This window comes from Stigmatopora argus, chromosome 23 (genome assembly GCF_051989625.1).
Source record: "Stigmatopora argus isolate UIUO_Sarg chromosome 23, RoL_Sarg_1.0, whole genome shotgun sequence".
NCBI lineage: Eukaryota > Metazoa > Chordata > Actinopteri > Syngnathiformes > Syngnathidae > Stigmatopora > Stigmatopora argus.
The window spans coordinates 1,126,577-1,144,418 of NC_135409.1; the positions used below are offsets into that span (position 1 = coordinate 1,126,577).

The following is a 17,842-nucleotide window of genomic DNA, read 5'->3' on the forward strand; positions in this document are numbered from 1 at the left end:
CACCATCACTCTTCATTGCTATCTTGCTTTTAAAGGACTTTTTTGCGTCATGTGGGTGCCACTCATGCCCATTTGGAGATTAATTGTTTTAATTGTGTGCACAGGTTGCTAAAGAAAGGCTTCATAGACTAGTCAGTTGGTTATGCAAACATCAACAAGTCGAAGCAGGTCTCTGCAACAGACGGAAGCTAATAGGCTAGCTCGTGCTTTCTGTTGAACGAGAGGCTCAAAATGCACGGTTTTCCTTGTGTCTTGTAAAAAGCGCTTTCTTCCGGCCAGGGGCATTCTTAGGGCTATCCGAATCAGTCATGTCCATCCCCTTTACCCTTTTGTGGCCATTAAAACAATTTCTTTTTTTCTGAGCTGCCCTTGAATGTGTCATGAACAGTCGGCAAGTGATGCACAGACGATCAATCAAAAAGACAGCAGATGGACACATGCAACATTTTAGTCATGGAAAAAAATGAATGAGTGAATTAGTCTGGAAAATGAAAAACTTAACATTTTTTGTAAGTCTTGTTATCTTACCTAACGCCAAAAACTGAGCTTTTTTTTTAAATTATGAAACATCAAGCAAATAAATTTCTGAGAGCAGTCTTAGCTTAACAGTCTTACTGTGTGTCATGTCCACAAAACATGACACCCCAAAAAATTAAAATGTGTGAAGTTTTTCCATAGCAGCTATGAAAGACACTGTTTTGGATGTCCATTTTAACCAAGTTGAGTTGATCTTTAATTGTCAATATAAGGAGTCATAAAGCTTACTTTAGAGTTGAGCTGTTTTATAAAAATGTCCATGTTATGAAATGTGGAAAAGTAAATTTTCTGACATTAATGCTCATATTTTACCGATAAAATTTTAAATGTTCATGAGGGTTAATATGTTTGTCTAAGTTCAGTAGATGCATGTTGACATTTTTTATTTCTTTTTTCCAACCACTTTATGCCAGTTTAGTTCTTTGCCATGATGCAAAGAGCCAATTCATGTGAGAGGATGCTCATTTGAACATGAATGTTGGCTCCATTTATGAAATGATTGCTTCATCCCAGCCTCTGATTGTCAAAAACAGCCTCGGGGCAATGGTACCATTGTTGATTTTTGTGGACAGTTTGTGAGCCTACAGTTTTTAGTTTGTTTTTCCAACTAAATAAGCTTTGACATTCCCACTAACCAAAATAGAAGCTTCCACCCACTCAATGTTGCATCAGTGTTAAAAGAATCCTCAATGGCAATAAAGGAAGCGCAGGATAAGCATGAGAGGAACCGCAGAGGTAAGAGGAAGTGCAGGACATGTTGCTGTTGAGGTCTGATTGAAGATGCCTTTGCGCCAAATAAATATATAATCTAGGATGTCGAGAAAGAATTGGTTGTTGCCTTTGATCCATCTTTCTTGCCAACCTTTGCGCTTTTCGACTTTGATTGCCGATATCTTTGAATGGCATTTGATTAGACGAGGTTAATGCACATAACATTTGCCGCCCTTTTAGCAAAGCAACAAACGTAATCAAAAACTTTTTGATTTGACCCACTTTTAACGAACAAGCCTCTTTTACATATTATGACTCAAGCCAACATTATGAATTTAACAATCCTATGGAGTTTGGGTGTTTGAGTGTTATCTCCTTTTTCATGTTTTCTTCCTACTTTACACCTGATAATAAGAAATAGAAGCCATGGCAGTCTCATTGCCAGTTCTGTGTTACTCACCTTCCTATCCCCATTTTGGTCTCTGTGATTCCTCACCTTGCGGCCTTTTGCCACTCTGTATGCGTTGTTGCTTTCCGGCTACTCCCAGTTTGAGTTGCCGTCCTTGAAAATTCCTTTGCCTTTTCTTCCATCTGTCGTTTTACTTCTCTCACCTACCCTTTTCACTAACAAAAGCCGCAAGCGGTTGTTGAATTTCCCGGATCCTTCCAGGTTTCGGCTTCAAAACGAAACCTCAGAGGGGATGATTTCTTTTATTTCTCCGGCATGAGTCAGCTCCAGACAGTACTCGTGTCCTGTTGTATCCGTAAAAGGCGGAACCCAATGAAGCGGTCTTAAAACAATTCCCAATGCAGCATGCTGCATTTTTAATGAGTTGAGACAGCGACAATGTTGGAAAGGCCAACAAAATTAGCACTTACAAAGGGATTCTGCCAATTTGGCATAGTCATTTGAAAAGTTGCGTAACTATATTCATGCAGAGGGATTACGGAGTTCTCTGTCAGAATCACCAGTGGCTGAGTCGACGCCGCAATGCCACCTACAATTCATGGAAATCCATTTTGCCTCTTGCAACCAAATCTCCACATGACAAGGAGTCTTAACAGCCATGGACACATACAATCTAGAGATTGTATGCCCAATTACCCCCTTCCAACCGAATCAGCAATGACCTGATTCTTCGAAGGCTCTTAATGTTACAACTTTGAGTTGCCCCATCTGACCACAGCGAGATGATTTTTTTTGCACACACTTTTCCTCTTTTTCAGTAAAATGGTAGGTTTCTACAATGTTATTCTTAATAGTTAGTCATTAATGAAATTAAGTAAAACAAAAGCATGTGTACACTTGAAACTACTGTTTCCATGCAAACGGCAGGTCAGGTGGCTGCAGGCTTGCTAGTCTGGTAGCCTTAGAATTGCAATAGCAGCCTAGAAGATTTGTTGAGGAATTGCGACTGGACTCTTCTTAGTAATGTTCTCGAACTCCTTGTCCAATCAGCTGGATTTGCCGGTACTCGGACGTTTCGTCGAAAGACGTTTGGTCCCCGGACGTTTGGTCGATCGGACGTTTGGTCGCCGGGTTGTTACTGTTGAAACCAGCTCTCAAAATTATAATCATGAGAGAGAGAGAGTTTAATATCTAAATATGTAATATCAAAATATCAACAGTAAACTCTCGAGCGAACCCGGCGACCAAACGTCTGTTCTACCAAACGTCCGTTCTACCAAACGTCCGTTCGACCAAACGTCCGGTCGACCAAACGTCCGGTCGACCAAACGTCCGGTCGACCAAACGTCTTTCGACCAAACGTCCGGTCACGGGTTTTGCCAGTGTAGTTTATTCAGAGTCTCTGTTTAATCATTTCAACCTTCGCGAGGGCAGTGCAACTCAATCAATGTACTTAGCATTTCATGCACTCACGTGGGCCCCAACGCAAATGGACGGGACAACATGGAGTCCTCCACAGAGTCCGCTTACTTACATTGGTTTCCGAGCCCATCGTGAATAATTTTGCTGTCGGTCCGATTATGCGACGAGGGCTACTAAGCAGGCTGTGGCGGTACCTTTTGCCTTGTATTGACCTTTCGTGCAGGCACTTGTGTTTTTCCCTATTTTCCCATCGCTATGTCGTATGCTTCCCATTCACATGTAAAATGCTCGTCTGAGGAAGACGCTGAATAATGTATGCCGTGGTTTCCTGCTCAGTGAAACAAGACAGACAGGCGATGTTGGTCGGGAGTGGGGGCAGGACATCGAGCAGCCCCGTGGGTCCTTTTTTCCACACCACACTCTCTAGTTAAACAAACCATCAGCACAAAGTGCAGACAGCCTCATATCATAGATTACAGCTGCTTTATGGCCACAGAGACGATGTGTCCTAGCACATTCAAAAATGCGGACCAACATCTTGACCAGTATGGACAGTATGTTAAGCTTTTCACAGCTGTATAAAAGCCAGTTTTAAAATCTCTGCTCGATTAATTACAACCTGTATGATTGATCTTTCTTGAATCATATTTGTGTGAAACACACAGTTGTGTTGTTGTTGTCTCTTGTGTTTGTGTGTGTGACGGAACGGTAACTTGGCCAGCCTCTCTTGATAAGCATACATTCCACAAATAGTTGAAACACACCATCACTCAGCGCCTGGGGAGCAGCAGAATCCTCCTAGCCCTTTTCGCCTTCTACCTGAAGGGCACTGCAGTACTCTCTGGCATCATTCAGGGCAATGGAAAAGTAAAGCTCTTGCATCTCGCTCTGCACTTGTATCCCAAGTCACTTGTGGTCTTCAACTTTCTTTTACACAACTATTTTTTTTTCTTCTCTATTGGAATAGTTGACTTGTTGAACGGCATGATCTTTCTAAATCTGTAGTCTGGAGATAGTGAATATTTCACATGTATAATTTATTGACAGAACATTAATTTGCTCGCTTTAGTAATTTTTAGTGACCTATTGCTATTGCTTTACTGCCGTATCATGCTTCACTTATCAGTGTCGGTCAGAAATGGAGGTGGGGAAATCATTTAGGATGAGCATCTGTGCGTCGTATCGACCGTTTTTTTAACACTGCCTGTCTAGCTGTGTTATATGTCGGCAAGCTGATTAAAGATGGGCCACAACAACTAAGGAACGAAGAAGTTGATATTCACAAAAGCCAGAATTTATTGAACAAAAGTAGCACACCAAAAACGCAAGTATCAAAAGGAGAAGCCGTAACTCAATACAATGCTGTCATCAACTGACATTTGGAATAATTGCACTCTTGCTCAGTATACTTTTATCGCCACTTGTACCTGGACGTCTCGACAGAACTAATATGATGTCATTGCGTTTTTCAAAGTGGTTGTTGCTCTTAAAACACATTACTACTCGACGGAGTTACATGTTGCCGATATAGATTGCATGGCTGTCCTAATGACCAATGTTGCCTTACGCCGGTTGCATAAAACCTTGAACTTCACATTCATCTCCTTTGTGTCGCATCAATCAAATAGGGATGTTGCATAGTCACAGTAGAGCATTAGCCAGTTAGCATTTAGGAACAGTACAAAGTTAACAGACAAACTTGAATTCTAATGATAAAATTAAAGACGTGCGAGTTAAACCAGTAAGAAATACATCTTAAAGTGAAGTTTTGCCACATCGGCATATTTCATAGAGTTGTCTTTTGCTTCCCTGATTCTGTGGAAAAAGTTTGCATGTCCATCAACTCAGTTTGATCTATGCTGGTTTTAGCTGTAGTCTCTGCTACATGTTGATTATTTGAATGTGTCCCACTAACATTTCACAGTAGAAATACTTTTTGAATATTTTGAGGCTTTTCCTTATTGAATGCCACAGTTTTTATTGACTTGCTTATCAGCATCCCACCTCTGTCGAGAAGAAACCCCCACTGACCTTCCCCCCCATTATGTCTTATATTTCTAACCAGGGATGTTTTCATAATTTTTATTATATATGCGGTCCCGCGAGCTTGACAGATAAGAATAAATAAAAACGAAGTCTGCGACGGGAAAAGATTTTAAAGGCGGTAATCCTTGACCACCTTATCCCAACATCTCCAGTCTCAAACCTGAGCCCATTTCACCTTTTTTTTTCTTTTACAAGACGTTGCGATATCTTGGCAGCTGTGTCAACGATCAGCAAGTCTCCCTCCCTACATGCCACCTTTCAAACCCCCCGACCCCCCCAGCCCCAAAGTCTGTCTGCACATAAAGGACAAGATAGGCTTGGGAAACTCATCAGGGGATTGGGTCCGTGAGCTTTGAATTTATATAATAATGCAGCAGTGGGCGAAAGGCTGGAGGAAACGGTGCACTATAGAAATGTGCTTTCTTTAAAACCCCCTCGGCTGGCTTAGTTCACAGGAGTGTATGCATGGGAGGTGCCATGAAACGCTGGCAAGGCCACTTTGGCTTTCTTCAAAGGATTTGTTTGCCAGCTCAAACCTCTCTAAACCTTGAGCGCAATAGAAACTACGTCGAATCCTGACCGATATGCTTCTGACGTGACAGTGAAATTTCCAAACGATTGCCGGGCTCCTCAATTCAAGTCAGGCCATGGTTTGGCTCCTAAGAAGCCCGCTGGCTGCAGAGCTCTTAAAATCCCAGCAAACTCACTTCCACGAATAGGTTTCCATTTTCCATGCTAAAGTGACTGATCGAGGTAGTATTTTCACTGCAAAAATAAAGTTGTGGGTGAAAATTACTTGACTGAATCATGTCGTAGCTCAGCTTGCTTAACTTAATGCCATATATTATCCATTCTATTCATTCATCAACACATTGCACCTGGCTACCAGTTTTGGCGGCGAAGTGACACTGAAAACGCGCACAGCAAGTTATTATCTTCTGGAACAATGCTAATGGACGCATGTACCGCTGTGAGCAAACAGTTTGTGCCCGCGCTGCCAAGCGACTGGGAGGCCAAGCGCTTGCCAAGTCTACTTTACTGCTCCCCCCAACAGTTTATTCCGCTTTCCGTGTCGACGTCTTTATAAAATCATCTGCTCACCCTGACGGGGCGCTTGCCCCTTCAGGAAAATTGGCTTGTTTAAGGAATGCAGATTTTTAATCTCTCAAAAGGACCGCGGCTCCCGTCAGATTGAAGACGGCCTGGCAGGCGGTGTTAAAGGGTCATTTCGGGATTGCTATATTTGAACTGTGAGCCGAGCAACACTCACTTGCACGAATTTTGCAAAAAAACCAAGTGTCTTTTACACATTTACATTTACTTTAGGGTTTCTGGGGACCTGCTGCTGGTCTTGCACTGCCTAAATTCTTGGAAATTGGTCAGACGACATTCTCATAAGAAAATAGCTGTCTATTTTTATAGCATTTCTTTATTTAGGATTAACGTGGGTATCGTTGGTTTCATCCATCCTTTTGGAAGTTTTCCATATTTCCTGTGCTTGGATTTTATTGAAATGCAGTGTGCATACATAAACCCCTGCATGATTTCCTGAAATTAAGACCACGGATTTACCCAAATCTTTCCGGCTTAATTCCGTTGTTTTAGGAAATTTAATTGATTCCCTTCCCTTCGCTTTTTTTTCCCCACGTCTCAGCTCGAAGACATCTAAAATGTCTTCGCCATTTATTTTTTTCCCCACCACAGCCTCTTTGATGTAAAAGTCCCTTTGAGGTTTTAAAATATGATTTCACCTGCTTCCACATTTCAATTTTAGATCCAGAAATCTCATGTACCATCAATGTACCTGTCATAAGAATACATTACTGTATCAATACTTTGTCCAAGCCCTGCTTCAGAAACCTTTTAATAGTAAATAACAATGATTTGACAACTCAGCCAGCCTTGATGCACTCTTATTTACATACGCCTGCATTTGCCGCAGCGCCTGAATAATTTTCTGCCCCTACATTAAACTAAATTGCGTGTGATCCACGCAGCCTGTCGCCGCTTTCATCTTGACATTGCTTTCATCGTGCGGCGTACTCAGCATCGCGTAGCGTAACCACAGTCAACTTTTTAAGTCCGGCCGCATGCTGACAACAATTACAACCTCACCCACCACGTGTCAGGATTTCCCCCAGTGTTTTCACCCTCTAGTTGCACAATCCTTTTCTCATCAAAAATGATAAACACGTAGCTCAATGAATTCTCTTGTGCTCGTTTTTTTTGTATTTAGTCTCTCCCTCCCCTTCATTAATGTCTGCAGCAATGCAGAGAGCCTTTTATCACCCCAATTCCAACCGTTCTAACCCCCCCTAATATCTGCACCTAGACATTCATTCCTTCCCGAGAAAAGATAAAATCCCCTGAAAAGCAGTCGTCTAGAACTCTCCTGGCTCACTTCACGAAAACCAATCTCCTTATTTTTCCCCCCACAAACACTTTTCTTTGTTATTGACCAAAAACAAATATACAGAGTTGAACTCCCCTTTTAGTTTCAAAGGGTTGAAGCACAAAAACAACTTCAATGATCGGAAGCCACGTCTGTCCAAGTTGTATCTTTAGACCCGCAATAATTAATTTTATGTAGTAGTAAATCTTTAAAGAAATGCAGTGAAATTTACAGCCAATAACTTTTTTTCCTCTCCGCCTTGCTTGTGTTCGCATATGTCCCATTTGCCGCTCTCTCCTCGCCTTGGTCCTGATTTATGGCCTTGCCAGAACCCCAAACACACATTCTCTTTGGTCGCTGCGAAAACACGGGTGATGTTTTTCACCTTTGAATGGGGCAATAAAATTCTGCCTGGCGGAGTGTCGACACACTCCAGCGGTGAACAGATTTCGATGCGGAATGATTAAAACTCAACAATATTTTTTCATTTAAACATCAAACTACATAATAGTACATTTTCTGTAAATATGTGGATTCCCCAAAACTTCCGAGCCTACCATTTGAACGAAACCATGCTAATGACTGCATAAAATGAAGGTGTCTTCTTTTCGTGCCAAACGCAGTACATGTGTGACCTTGAAATGCAGGTGGCGCCATAATGGACTCAGCAGACTGACGCGTTACCAAGTAACAATATCCCAACACGTGAATTATTCTGAAAGCCTCATTTTGAGGACCAAAGCGCACTCGCTTGCTGGCCTTGACTCATGTTGACGCATGAGGCAACACGCTTGCAGGCCTGCTCAGAATAGCCTCCTGTACTAGCAGACCGGTCAGTCACAGTGTACGCGCATTCATCAGTTGCATAGTTGGAAGCTTCGTGCCGAGTGTCGGCTGATTGTCAAGATGTTTGTTTTGGGTCCTTGTTGGCTTCGTCACTTATTTGCTCTTGAAATATACATGGCAACATCAAAGTTGCCAGTAAAAATCCTGATTTATGTGACTTTATTTATTTATTTTTTATTTTAGCCCCACACGCTATCAACCTCATGCTTCAACATCCCAAAACATTTAAAGCTTGTAATCACCCATCTTTTTTGCAAAAGTGAAAGAAATGACTATGGTTACACTCTTGAAACAACGTACCACTTTTCACCTTGTGCATAGTTCCCATCCGATTCGGATCTTTTTTTTTCCTGACATTTTTTCCCTGCAGTTATACGTGCTTAAACCTGTTAAAAGCAGAGTCATCCACCGGAAGATAGGTGACACAAGCGCACGCATGTGTTTATGCCATTAATTGTCCCCCCCATTCGCATTTGCACTGACCTCATGAACCTCAAATGCTCTTTGAGCATCTTACCCTCACTCCTTAACTACTCCCACTGGTTCCGTCCATTTCTGGTATCAGCAGTTCACATCCACCAATCGCCTTACACCCCCGCCCCCCCCCCCTTCCCCTCAAATGGTGGCCACATGGCCCAGGCGTTCATATCCCCCGTTCCATCTGTAGCTGGCACTCTTACATTACATTTGCCGCTCCCAGTTTTGTCACACCTGTTCTTTCTTAAGGACTAAATCACCTTTTCTGTTTGATATTTGCTTATCGACATGATCCCATTTGTGTGACTTTGTACACTAGGATTACTTCCTCTTTAATGATCACGAATAAACTGAGCATAGGAAAAGAGGATGGGAGGCAGAGTGGAGAAAAAAAGAGAGGGAGAGGTGGAGCAGAACGTTTCCCATGGAGACGTGCCATTAAGTAACGGCTGAGCCCATTGGCTGGGGGATGACCCTGTAGTTGTGATGACCAACATGTATGACGACAGGCCTTTTATAGCACACACTTGAAAGAACGTCATGCTATCCCGAGCCGGAACGCGCTGCTGCATTTTGTGCAGTGATCGTCATTTATCATAACATTACCAGTTTGACGGGCAAAGCATGGAGATAAGACCAAACAAGTGAATTGCTAGGGCACATGTCAGTGTTGTGACAGCTGCGAAAATGTTTTTTTCAAATCCGGCTCTAGTGAAATGCTGACAGGCTTTTATCCCATGGCGTTTGCAGAATGCGCTCAAATATTTAAAACGCAGGCTGACTCATCAACACAAAGCCAGAAACGGCGAGCAAAGCCTCCGTCAATGTCACCTTAAGTGATTTTTCTCGGGGTGAGCACGCGGATGCTGCAGTGCGCTCCGGCCCTCCCACCTTTCTATCTTCATAGTCCAATGACAATTATTAGTAGGAAGTGAACCTCACATCTGACAAGGTACTAATAAAGCTGTAGCCCTTCTGTATTAAAGCAGATCCCCTAGGTGATATTATCGCACACTCCTCCACTGACGCCACAGCATTCCTGTGTCAGAACATTCAGTTCCTTCCTTTGTTGCCTATTCTGTAACAAGATGAGAACACAAACTCACGAGCTTTAGTGCACTACCACACTAACGCGTCCACCCCTCTCTAGGAATATTATTAAATGCCCTAAGATAAGCAATCCACAGTCTTTTTCACATTACAATGCAACAGGTGAGATACTGCAGGTGCACTTCCAACACCCCTTCTTCAAACACTCCTTTACTTGTCAGTCCGGTTATGTAAAGTCTTGCCATCTACACGCATGCGCGCACACCCACACACATACACACACACACACACTACTAATACTAGTCATGGCCAAAGGCTTTGAGAATGACAACTATTATTTTTTTCAAAGGCTGCAGTTTCAGTTTTTATAAAGGAAATTTGTATATAGTACTCAGAATGTTATGATCCACTCAACTACAATTCTTAACATAGTCCCAATTTGCCCTGAAAATGAACTTTTTTACCCAAACCTCATTTCCACTGCATTTCAGCCCTGCCACAAAAGGACTAGCTAACATAATTTCAATGACACATAGGAGTCACACACATTAACACAGGTATGGGTGTTGATGAGGACAAGGCTGGAGATCAATCTCTCACGATTGAGTAACTGGACACTTGGAATAGGAAGATGGGGCTATTGTTCCTCATCTGTTAGTCATGGTTACCAAGGAAACGTGCCGCATCATTGCATCGCACAAAATGGGCCTAATGAGGAAGTTTATTGCAGTGAGTAAGATGGCACCTCAGTCAACCATCTATACTCTATAGCAGTGGTCTCAAACCGGTCCTCAAAGGCCCGCGGTGGGTGCAGGTTTTCATTCCAACTCAACAAGAGGATACCTTTTGCAAGTGTAATCAGTTAATCAGTTGATTGCAGCCAGGTGCTACTTATTTTAGAAGACACCTGATTGGTTAAAATGTCGGCACTGGATCGGTTGGAACAAAAACCAGGACCCACTGTGGCCCTCGGCGGAATCGGTTTGAGACACCTGCTCTATAGGATTATCACGAATTTCAAGAAGAGAAGAAGATGGCAGCGCACACTGGTGCAGCGGCTCAATTCTCTCCAGTTTGGTGTTGTTCGTTATTTACTAACATCTGCGAGGCAAACTTTTTCTACAGTCGCCAGGATTTAATTACTCTCGGAAGGAGATGCGATATACAGTGGTACCTCGAGATACGAGCTTAATCCGTTCCGGGACTGAGCTCGTATGACAAGTTACTCGTAACTCGAGGTAAAGTTTCCCATTGAAATGAATGGGAAACAATTTAATTCGTTCCAACTCTCTGAAAAAAACACCAGAAACAGGATACTGGATTGAAAAAAAATGTTTTATTTCTTATAATTCGCCATATATTGACAAAGTAATAAATAACGAGTGGTTTAATAGAAATAAAGTGTTTAATCTAACTAAAATTGGCCGGATTTCGCCGAGGGGAGAGGGGCTTCGTTTTTTTTTTTCCTCCACACAACGCACTCGTAAACAGAACAAACACTCCACCCTCACGTTCGCTATCGATGGGCTGTTTGCTGTCGTACTATTCCCTTCAAAATATTCCGAAAATGATGCACACAAATGTCCTCACAATCGGAGAACGCACGACCACTTGCCAACGAGCAGCAAGCAGTCTTATCAGCGATCGCCCCGCTGCTCATCTTCTTCTTCTTCTTCTTCTTCTTTTTCACCTCAGGCGCCTGAGGATTACCCTCAGCAGAGCTAGGGCTGCCACTGGAACACGGATAAGTTCATCCAGGGAGTTGCCCAAGCCGCGATGGTAGCGTTCGGTCATTAAGGCCGGACAGCGGAGCCATAAGTGTTCAGACGACTCTGTTTCCTCGTCGCACAGGCGGCAGCGATCCGAGTCGGATTTCTCATGGGAGCTACAGGGGCGCTGGCTAGCGGCTCCTTTTAGCTTGTAGCATCTGTGTTCGCGTCCCATCGAACGGCGCCTATGATAGAGTTGCTACCGGGGATACTTTTGCGAGCACGAGTATACTTCATTACCCAGAAAGCCCTCTTTTCACCGCGCATGCGCGTTGTGCTTTTCCTGGTCTGAATAGCTCATCCGGTGCTCGTAAATATTGTTATACACGAAAGATATGCCAAAAAAAATGCCATGGCAACCTGGCTTGGTCGCATCACGAAACTTTGACCGCATCACGGGCGAATTATTCGATCGAAATTTCCCCCGTAAGACGAGCATTCCGTATGACGAACGGTCGTATGACGAGGTACCACTGTATCCATCATAACAGACTACCAACAGACCTACGATATCCCCGAGGACATCTCGAGACCTCCGGGATCTCCATGGATAGTCAGCCCACTCCGAGTACGACGGAGGCGGCGAAGGGAAAAAAAGCAAAAGCGCGGATGCCGGGCCGGCCTAGCTGCTAAGCTAAGGAAGCAACCACACCGAGCACCGCTTCCGAGTATCTTTTTGACCCACGCCAGATCCATCACCCAGAAAATGGGTGATTTAGAACTTCAGATTGCTACCAACAGCTTTGTCAGGAACTACAACGTTATTCTTATCTCGGAAACGTGGCTACACCCGGAAATCCCCGACCCCACGGTATCGCAAGCTAGCCGGACGCTATTCCCGAAACTATCGTTCGAAAGAATTAACAGGGAAAAGCAAAGGAGGGGGACTTTGCGTGTTCATACACAATGAATGGTGTTGCGACAGTAGGATCATTAACACTCACTGCTCCCCGGATTTAGAGCTATTAGCGGTACAGTGCAGGCCCTTCTATCTACCTAGGGAGCTAACGGTTATCATTATAATGGCTGTCTACATCCCACCGGATGCTAACGTTAGCACAGCACTTAGCCTCCTGCTAACGGCTGTAAACAAACAGCAGCTTGACCACCCCGATGGAGTCTTTATTGTCGCTGGTGACTTCAACAAAGCGTGTTTAAAGACTGTTCTGCCTAAGTTTATCCAGTACGTGAAGTGTCACACCAGGGGAGATTAAACTCTAGACCATGTTTATTCTAATATCAAGCATGCTTATAGAGCCACTTCCCTCCCTCACCTGGCTGGATCAGACCATCTCTGCCTGTCCCTCACCCCCGCATACACTCCACTCCGGAGGCTAACAAGGCCACAAATAAAGATAATAAAAACTTGGCCCGAGGACGTCCTTTCTCATCTGCAGGACTGTTTTTCCCGCACCAACTGGGAACTTTTCGAACACCACAACCTCCAGGACTACATGGACACTGTACTTTCCTACATCAAAAACTGCACAGACAACGTCACTGTTAATAAACGGATACAGGTTTTTCCTAACCAAAAACCCTGGATGACCAGTGAAACACAGGCACTCATCAAATGCTGTAACACTGCCTTCAGGTCAGGGGACAAGGTACAATACAGCGCTGCCAGAGCAGAGCTGAAGAGAGGCATTAAAAAAGCCAAGGCAGCATATACAAGGAAAATTGAGGAGCACTTCACAGGAAATAACCCAAAGAAAATGTGGCAGGGAATACGACATATTACCAATGACAATGACAATAATGTCTGTTAATGCAGATGCCTCACTAGCTGAGGAACTGAACCGTTTCCTTGCCCGCTTTGAGACTGACAAATCAGACCCAGTCTCAACACCCCCAACACCACTCTGCAGCAGGACACTGAAGCTTCAGGAACATGAAGTGAGACTGGTAATGCGGTCTGTGAACACCAGGAAGGCTGCTGGCCCCGACAGAGTACCTGGGAAGGTGCTCAAAGCCTGTGCTGACCAGCTGGCTGGTGTTTTCACAAAAATGTTCAATTGTTCCCTGCAATAATTCATCATTCCATCCTGCCTGAAATCTGCCACCATTATCCCTGTCCCTAAAAAGCCAACCATTGACAGCCTGAATTACTATAGGCCTGTTGCACTCACGCCTGTGATCATGAAGTGCTTTGAAAAGTTGGTCGCCTGCCATATCAGGAATACAATCCCTCCCTCAGTTGACCCTCACCAGTTTGCTTCTAGAGCAAACCGGTCCATTGAGGACGCTATCGCCATAGCTCTAGACACAGCACTGAGCCACCCGGAGCACCATGGGAATTACGTGAGGATGCTTTTCATTGACTATAGCTCAGCCTTCAACACTATAATACCGGACATTCTGGCTAACAAACTCTCCCACCTTGTACTATCCTCTTCCATCTGCTGCTGGCTAAAGAACTTCTTAACCAACCGACCACAAACTGTTAGACTTGGTCCCTACCTCTCTTCCTCCATTACACCGAGCACTGGCTCCCCTCAAGGCTGTGTACTGAGTCCTCTTCTGTACTCCCTGTACACATACGACTGTACACCAACCCACCAGTCTAACTTCATCATCAAATTTGCCGATGACACCACTGTGGTCGGACTCATCTCAGGAGGGGATGAGTCGGCCTACAGAGATGAGGTCAACAAACTGTCTTTGTGGTGCTCGGTGAACAATCTCACACTGAACACCACGAAAACTAAAGAAATAATCCTGGACTTTCGCAAACACAGCACAGATCTGGCCCCACTCCTCATAAATCGAGTATGTGTAGACAGAGTCCAGTCCTTTAAATTCCTGGGGGTCCACGTCACGGGTAAGCTCTCCTGGTCTACAAACACCACGGCAGTAGTGAAGAAGGCCCAGAAACGACTCCATTTCCTCAGGGTACTCAGGAGGAACAACTTGGACACTAAGCTTCTGGTAACCTTCTATAGAGTCACTGTGGAAAGCATCCTGGCATACTGCATTACAGTGTGGTAAGCTGTAAGCACGGCGGCAGACAAAAAGGCCATGCAGAGGGTGATTACCACTGCCCAGAAGATCGTCGGCTGCTCTCTGCCCTCACTGGAAGACATTGCCAGCCCTCGTTGCCTCAGCAGAACATTGTCGGGGACCCATACCACCCTGGTCACAACCTGTTCCAGCTGCTGCCCTCTGGCAAACGCTACAGGTCTCACAAAGTACGGACAAATAGGCTTAAGGACAGTTTTTTCCCACAGCCATCAGGACTCTGAACTTGCAGTAGCACGACACACAATCCCTTCTGTGTAATAACTTCGGTGTCTTTTACTTTTTAATGTTTTTACCACTTTCTTTGTTCTGTTAGCTTGGCTTCTTTCTGCGAGTTCTTCTTTGGAACCATTCAGCCATGCCTCCGCTGTCATAAACATGGGATTAGTTGTGAACAATACACAGCAGAAAGAGCAACACCTCAATGCTGCTGCAAATCCAGAGCTGGACAAAAGTGCAGCGAGAAGAAGCCACGCTTCAGACCAATCATTCCATCTATTATTATGGGGAAAGTGAGATACCTCCCCGATAAGATGGAAGAGCTGTCGGCGCTTACCAGGCCGGAAACAGAGTTGAGGCGTGTTTTACTCTGTTGCTGTTGATTCTTCAGCTCCAGACTACTGAGGGACTGTGTGGATAAGCTTGGAAGAGTGACTCTGCATATTTTCAACCTCGGTCTCAGTCTGCAGAAGTTCCCCACCTGGTGGAAGACTTCCTGTGTGTGGTTCCAGTTTTATCTAATTCTACAATGTCTTTTTCATGTGTCTGTATCCGTTCTTGCTACTGCAACCAAGATAGCGCCACTCAAGTGGCAGCTGCTACCGGTAGCTCCGTCCGCTCTTGCTCGTTTTGTGTTTTTGATGCTTTTCTATATTTTTTAAATGCATTTTAATATTTCTCAATGCTTTCCCATATACTTTGCTTTGTACTTCGTGCTTTTTGGCTTTGTTGTTCTGCGACCTTTGCGACTTGACCCCACCCGTCGCGTGGCTCGGTTTCTTTGTGCTAGTCCAAGACATCTTTGGAGCTTTTCAGACGTGTCTCCGCTGCCACAGGATCAGCTGTGAGCAGTGGACGATAGTGCCGGGAGAAGAGACAACGCTCCAGACCGAGCATTCCATCATTGTTATGGCAGCGTGAGATCTCTCCCCGGTCAGATGGAGGAGCTGCCGGTGCTTGCTGGGCTGCTTGTGTGCTTTGAAGCCCCCCACCGGCCTCTCTGCTGCTGCTGATCAGGTGATAGGACATTTTAGGAGTATCTAGGCAAGGAAGATGATCTTTAAAACCTCCAGACTACTGAGGGACTGTGCGGATTAGCTTGAAAGAGTGATTCTGCATATTTAACCTCAGTCTCAGTCTGCAGAAGGTCCCCACCTTGTGGACTTCCTGTGTGTGGCTCCAGTTTTTTTTACATAGGTCTACAATGTCTTGTGTGTCTGTCTTGCTACTGCAACCAAGGAAATGTCCCTAATACGGGATGAAATAAAGTTCTAATCTATCTAAAAACATCAGGGACAGACTGATATTCTGCAGAATTTACAAGAATGCTAAGGACTGGGGCAAAGTCATTTTCTCTGTATCCCCTTTCCGATTGTTTGGGGCATCTGGAATAAGACTTGTTCAGAGAAGACGAGGTGAGCGCTACCATCGGTCTTGTCTCAGGCCAACGATGAGGCATCCTGAGACCATTCATGTGTGGGATTGCTTTTCAGTCAAGGGAGTGGGCTCTCTCACAATCTTGCCTAAAAACAGCAATGAACAAAGAATGGTACCAGGCCAACTTATTTCCCTTAAAGCAAAGGTCATAACAAAATGGCTTAGGGAACAAAACATTAACATTTTGGCCCCTTCGCCAGGAAACTCTCCAGATCTTAATCCCATTGAGAACTTGTGGTCAATCCCCAAGAGGCGAGTGGAAAATCAAAAACACAAATTCTTTTATACTCCAAGCATGAAAAAGCGTGAAAAAGAAGGTGTCCGGTCCACTATGAACATTCACAAGGTCGAACACAAATAAAGCACGCCGAGACAGATGAGTGAGATTTTGAAGCTTCTGCAGAAGGAGAGTACGGAGGTGGTGGGTCCGACGACTCTACTTCTATAGAAAATATTTTACTTAGGGCAAGATTTCATGACATACAAATTCTCTGTTACAAAGATGCATCGCGACAGTGACACCGATGATGGTGGTGATACTGATGATGTTAAAGGCTACATATAAACAAAGGACATACCCTGTTACAAAGATGCATGGTTTTGAAACCGATGGTTGTGATGTGGATGGTTTCTATGACATGGGCATGACACGGATTGAAGGTGATGTCATAGATGTGAAACATTATTTGATTACTTTTCAAGATTATTTCACAGAAGGGTCAACACTGCAAATATTGACCTATTGCATGTAATTCTCAATAAAAGGTTTTGATACTTCTGAAATGCTTCTCATTGAAAGTCATTACACTATTGAAACATCTTGCAAAGACCTAAAATCCCTGAAGGAACAGACTTGTGAAAATTTAAAATTTGTGTTATTGTCAAAACCTTTGGCCATGACTGTACCTACCACCCCCGGTCTGATGTGCAGCCATAAACTTGTGTCAATTCATGCCCACTTAGATGCTTCTTTTCTTTCACTATGAGAGTCTACATTCATTATGACATTTAAGGCTTTTAATTTGTTCAGTGTTCTTTCATCTCTCTGTAATTTGAGCAAAAGTGCTGAAAATCAGACTAAAAATAAGAGTCTAGAGTACCTTCTGATGTTTCTTACCTATTTGTTCATTAAGCACTCTAAAAATAATATACTCAAATGATTAAAAGCAAAAAATAGCCAACGCGTGTGCGTCTATCTAAACTTTCACCTGTTTTGCAGATTGCAGACATCCATGTAAATTGCATGTTATTGCTTTGTCAGTCAGTAATCTGCCCACCCACGTTAAGATCAAGAGGGTTCGACTGTGTCAGAAATGAGGAATGCCCAGTTAATAATAGTGCTACCTGAACGCATTTGTCACAATAAAAAAGCCCCTCACGTACATGTCCCACTACGTGCTGATTAACGAAAGCACAACAGCTAGCAGTGCAATGAAAAAAGAAATGAGGATCTATATTTTCCAGGCAATATGAGGTCCACATTCCAGTCACTATTTTACCCAAATTTAC

The 17,842-nt window shown here is 43.9% G+C and overlaps 1 protein-coding gene across 3 annotated transcripts in view; it reads left to right on the forward strand.

Annotated features, from left to right (window-relative positions):
- Positions 1-17,842, forward strand: part of snd1 (staphylococcal nuclease and tudor domain containing 1) — a 157,493-nt gene that overhangs the window by 70,003 nt on the left and 69,648 nt on the right. The window lies entirely within an intron of this gene.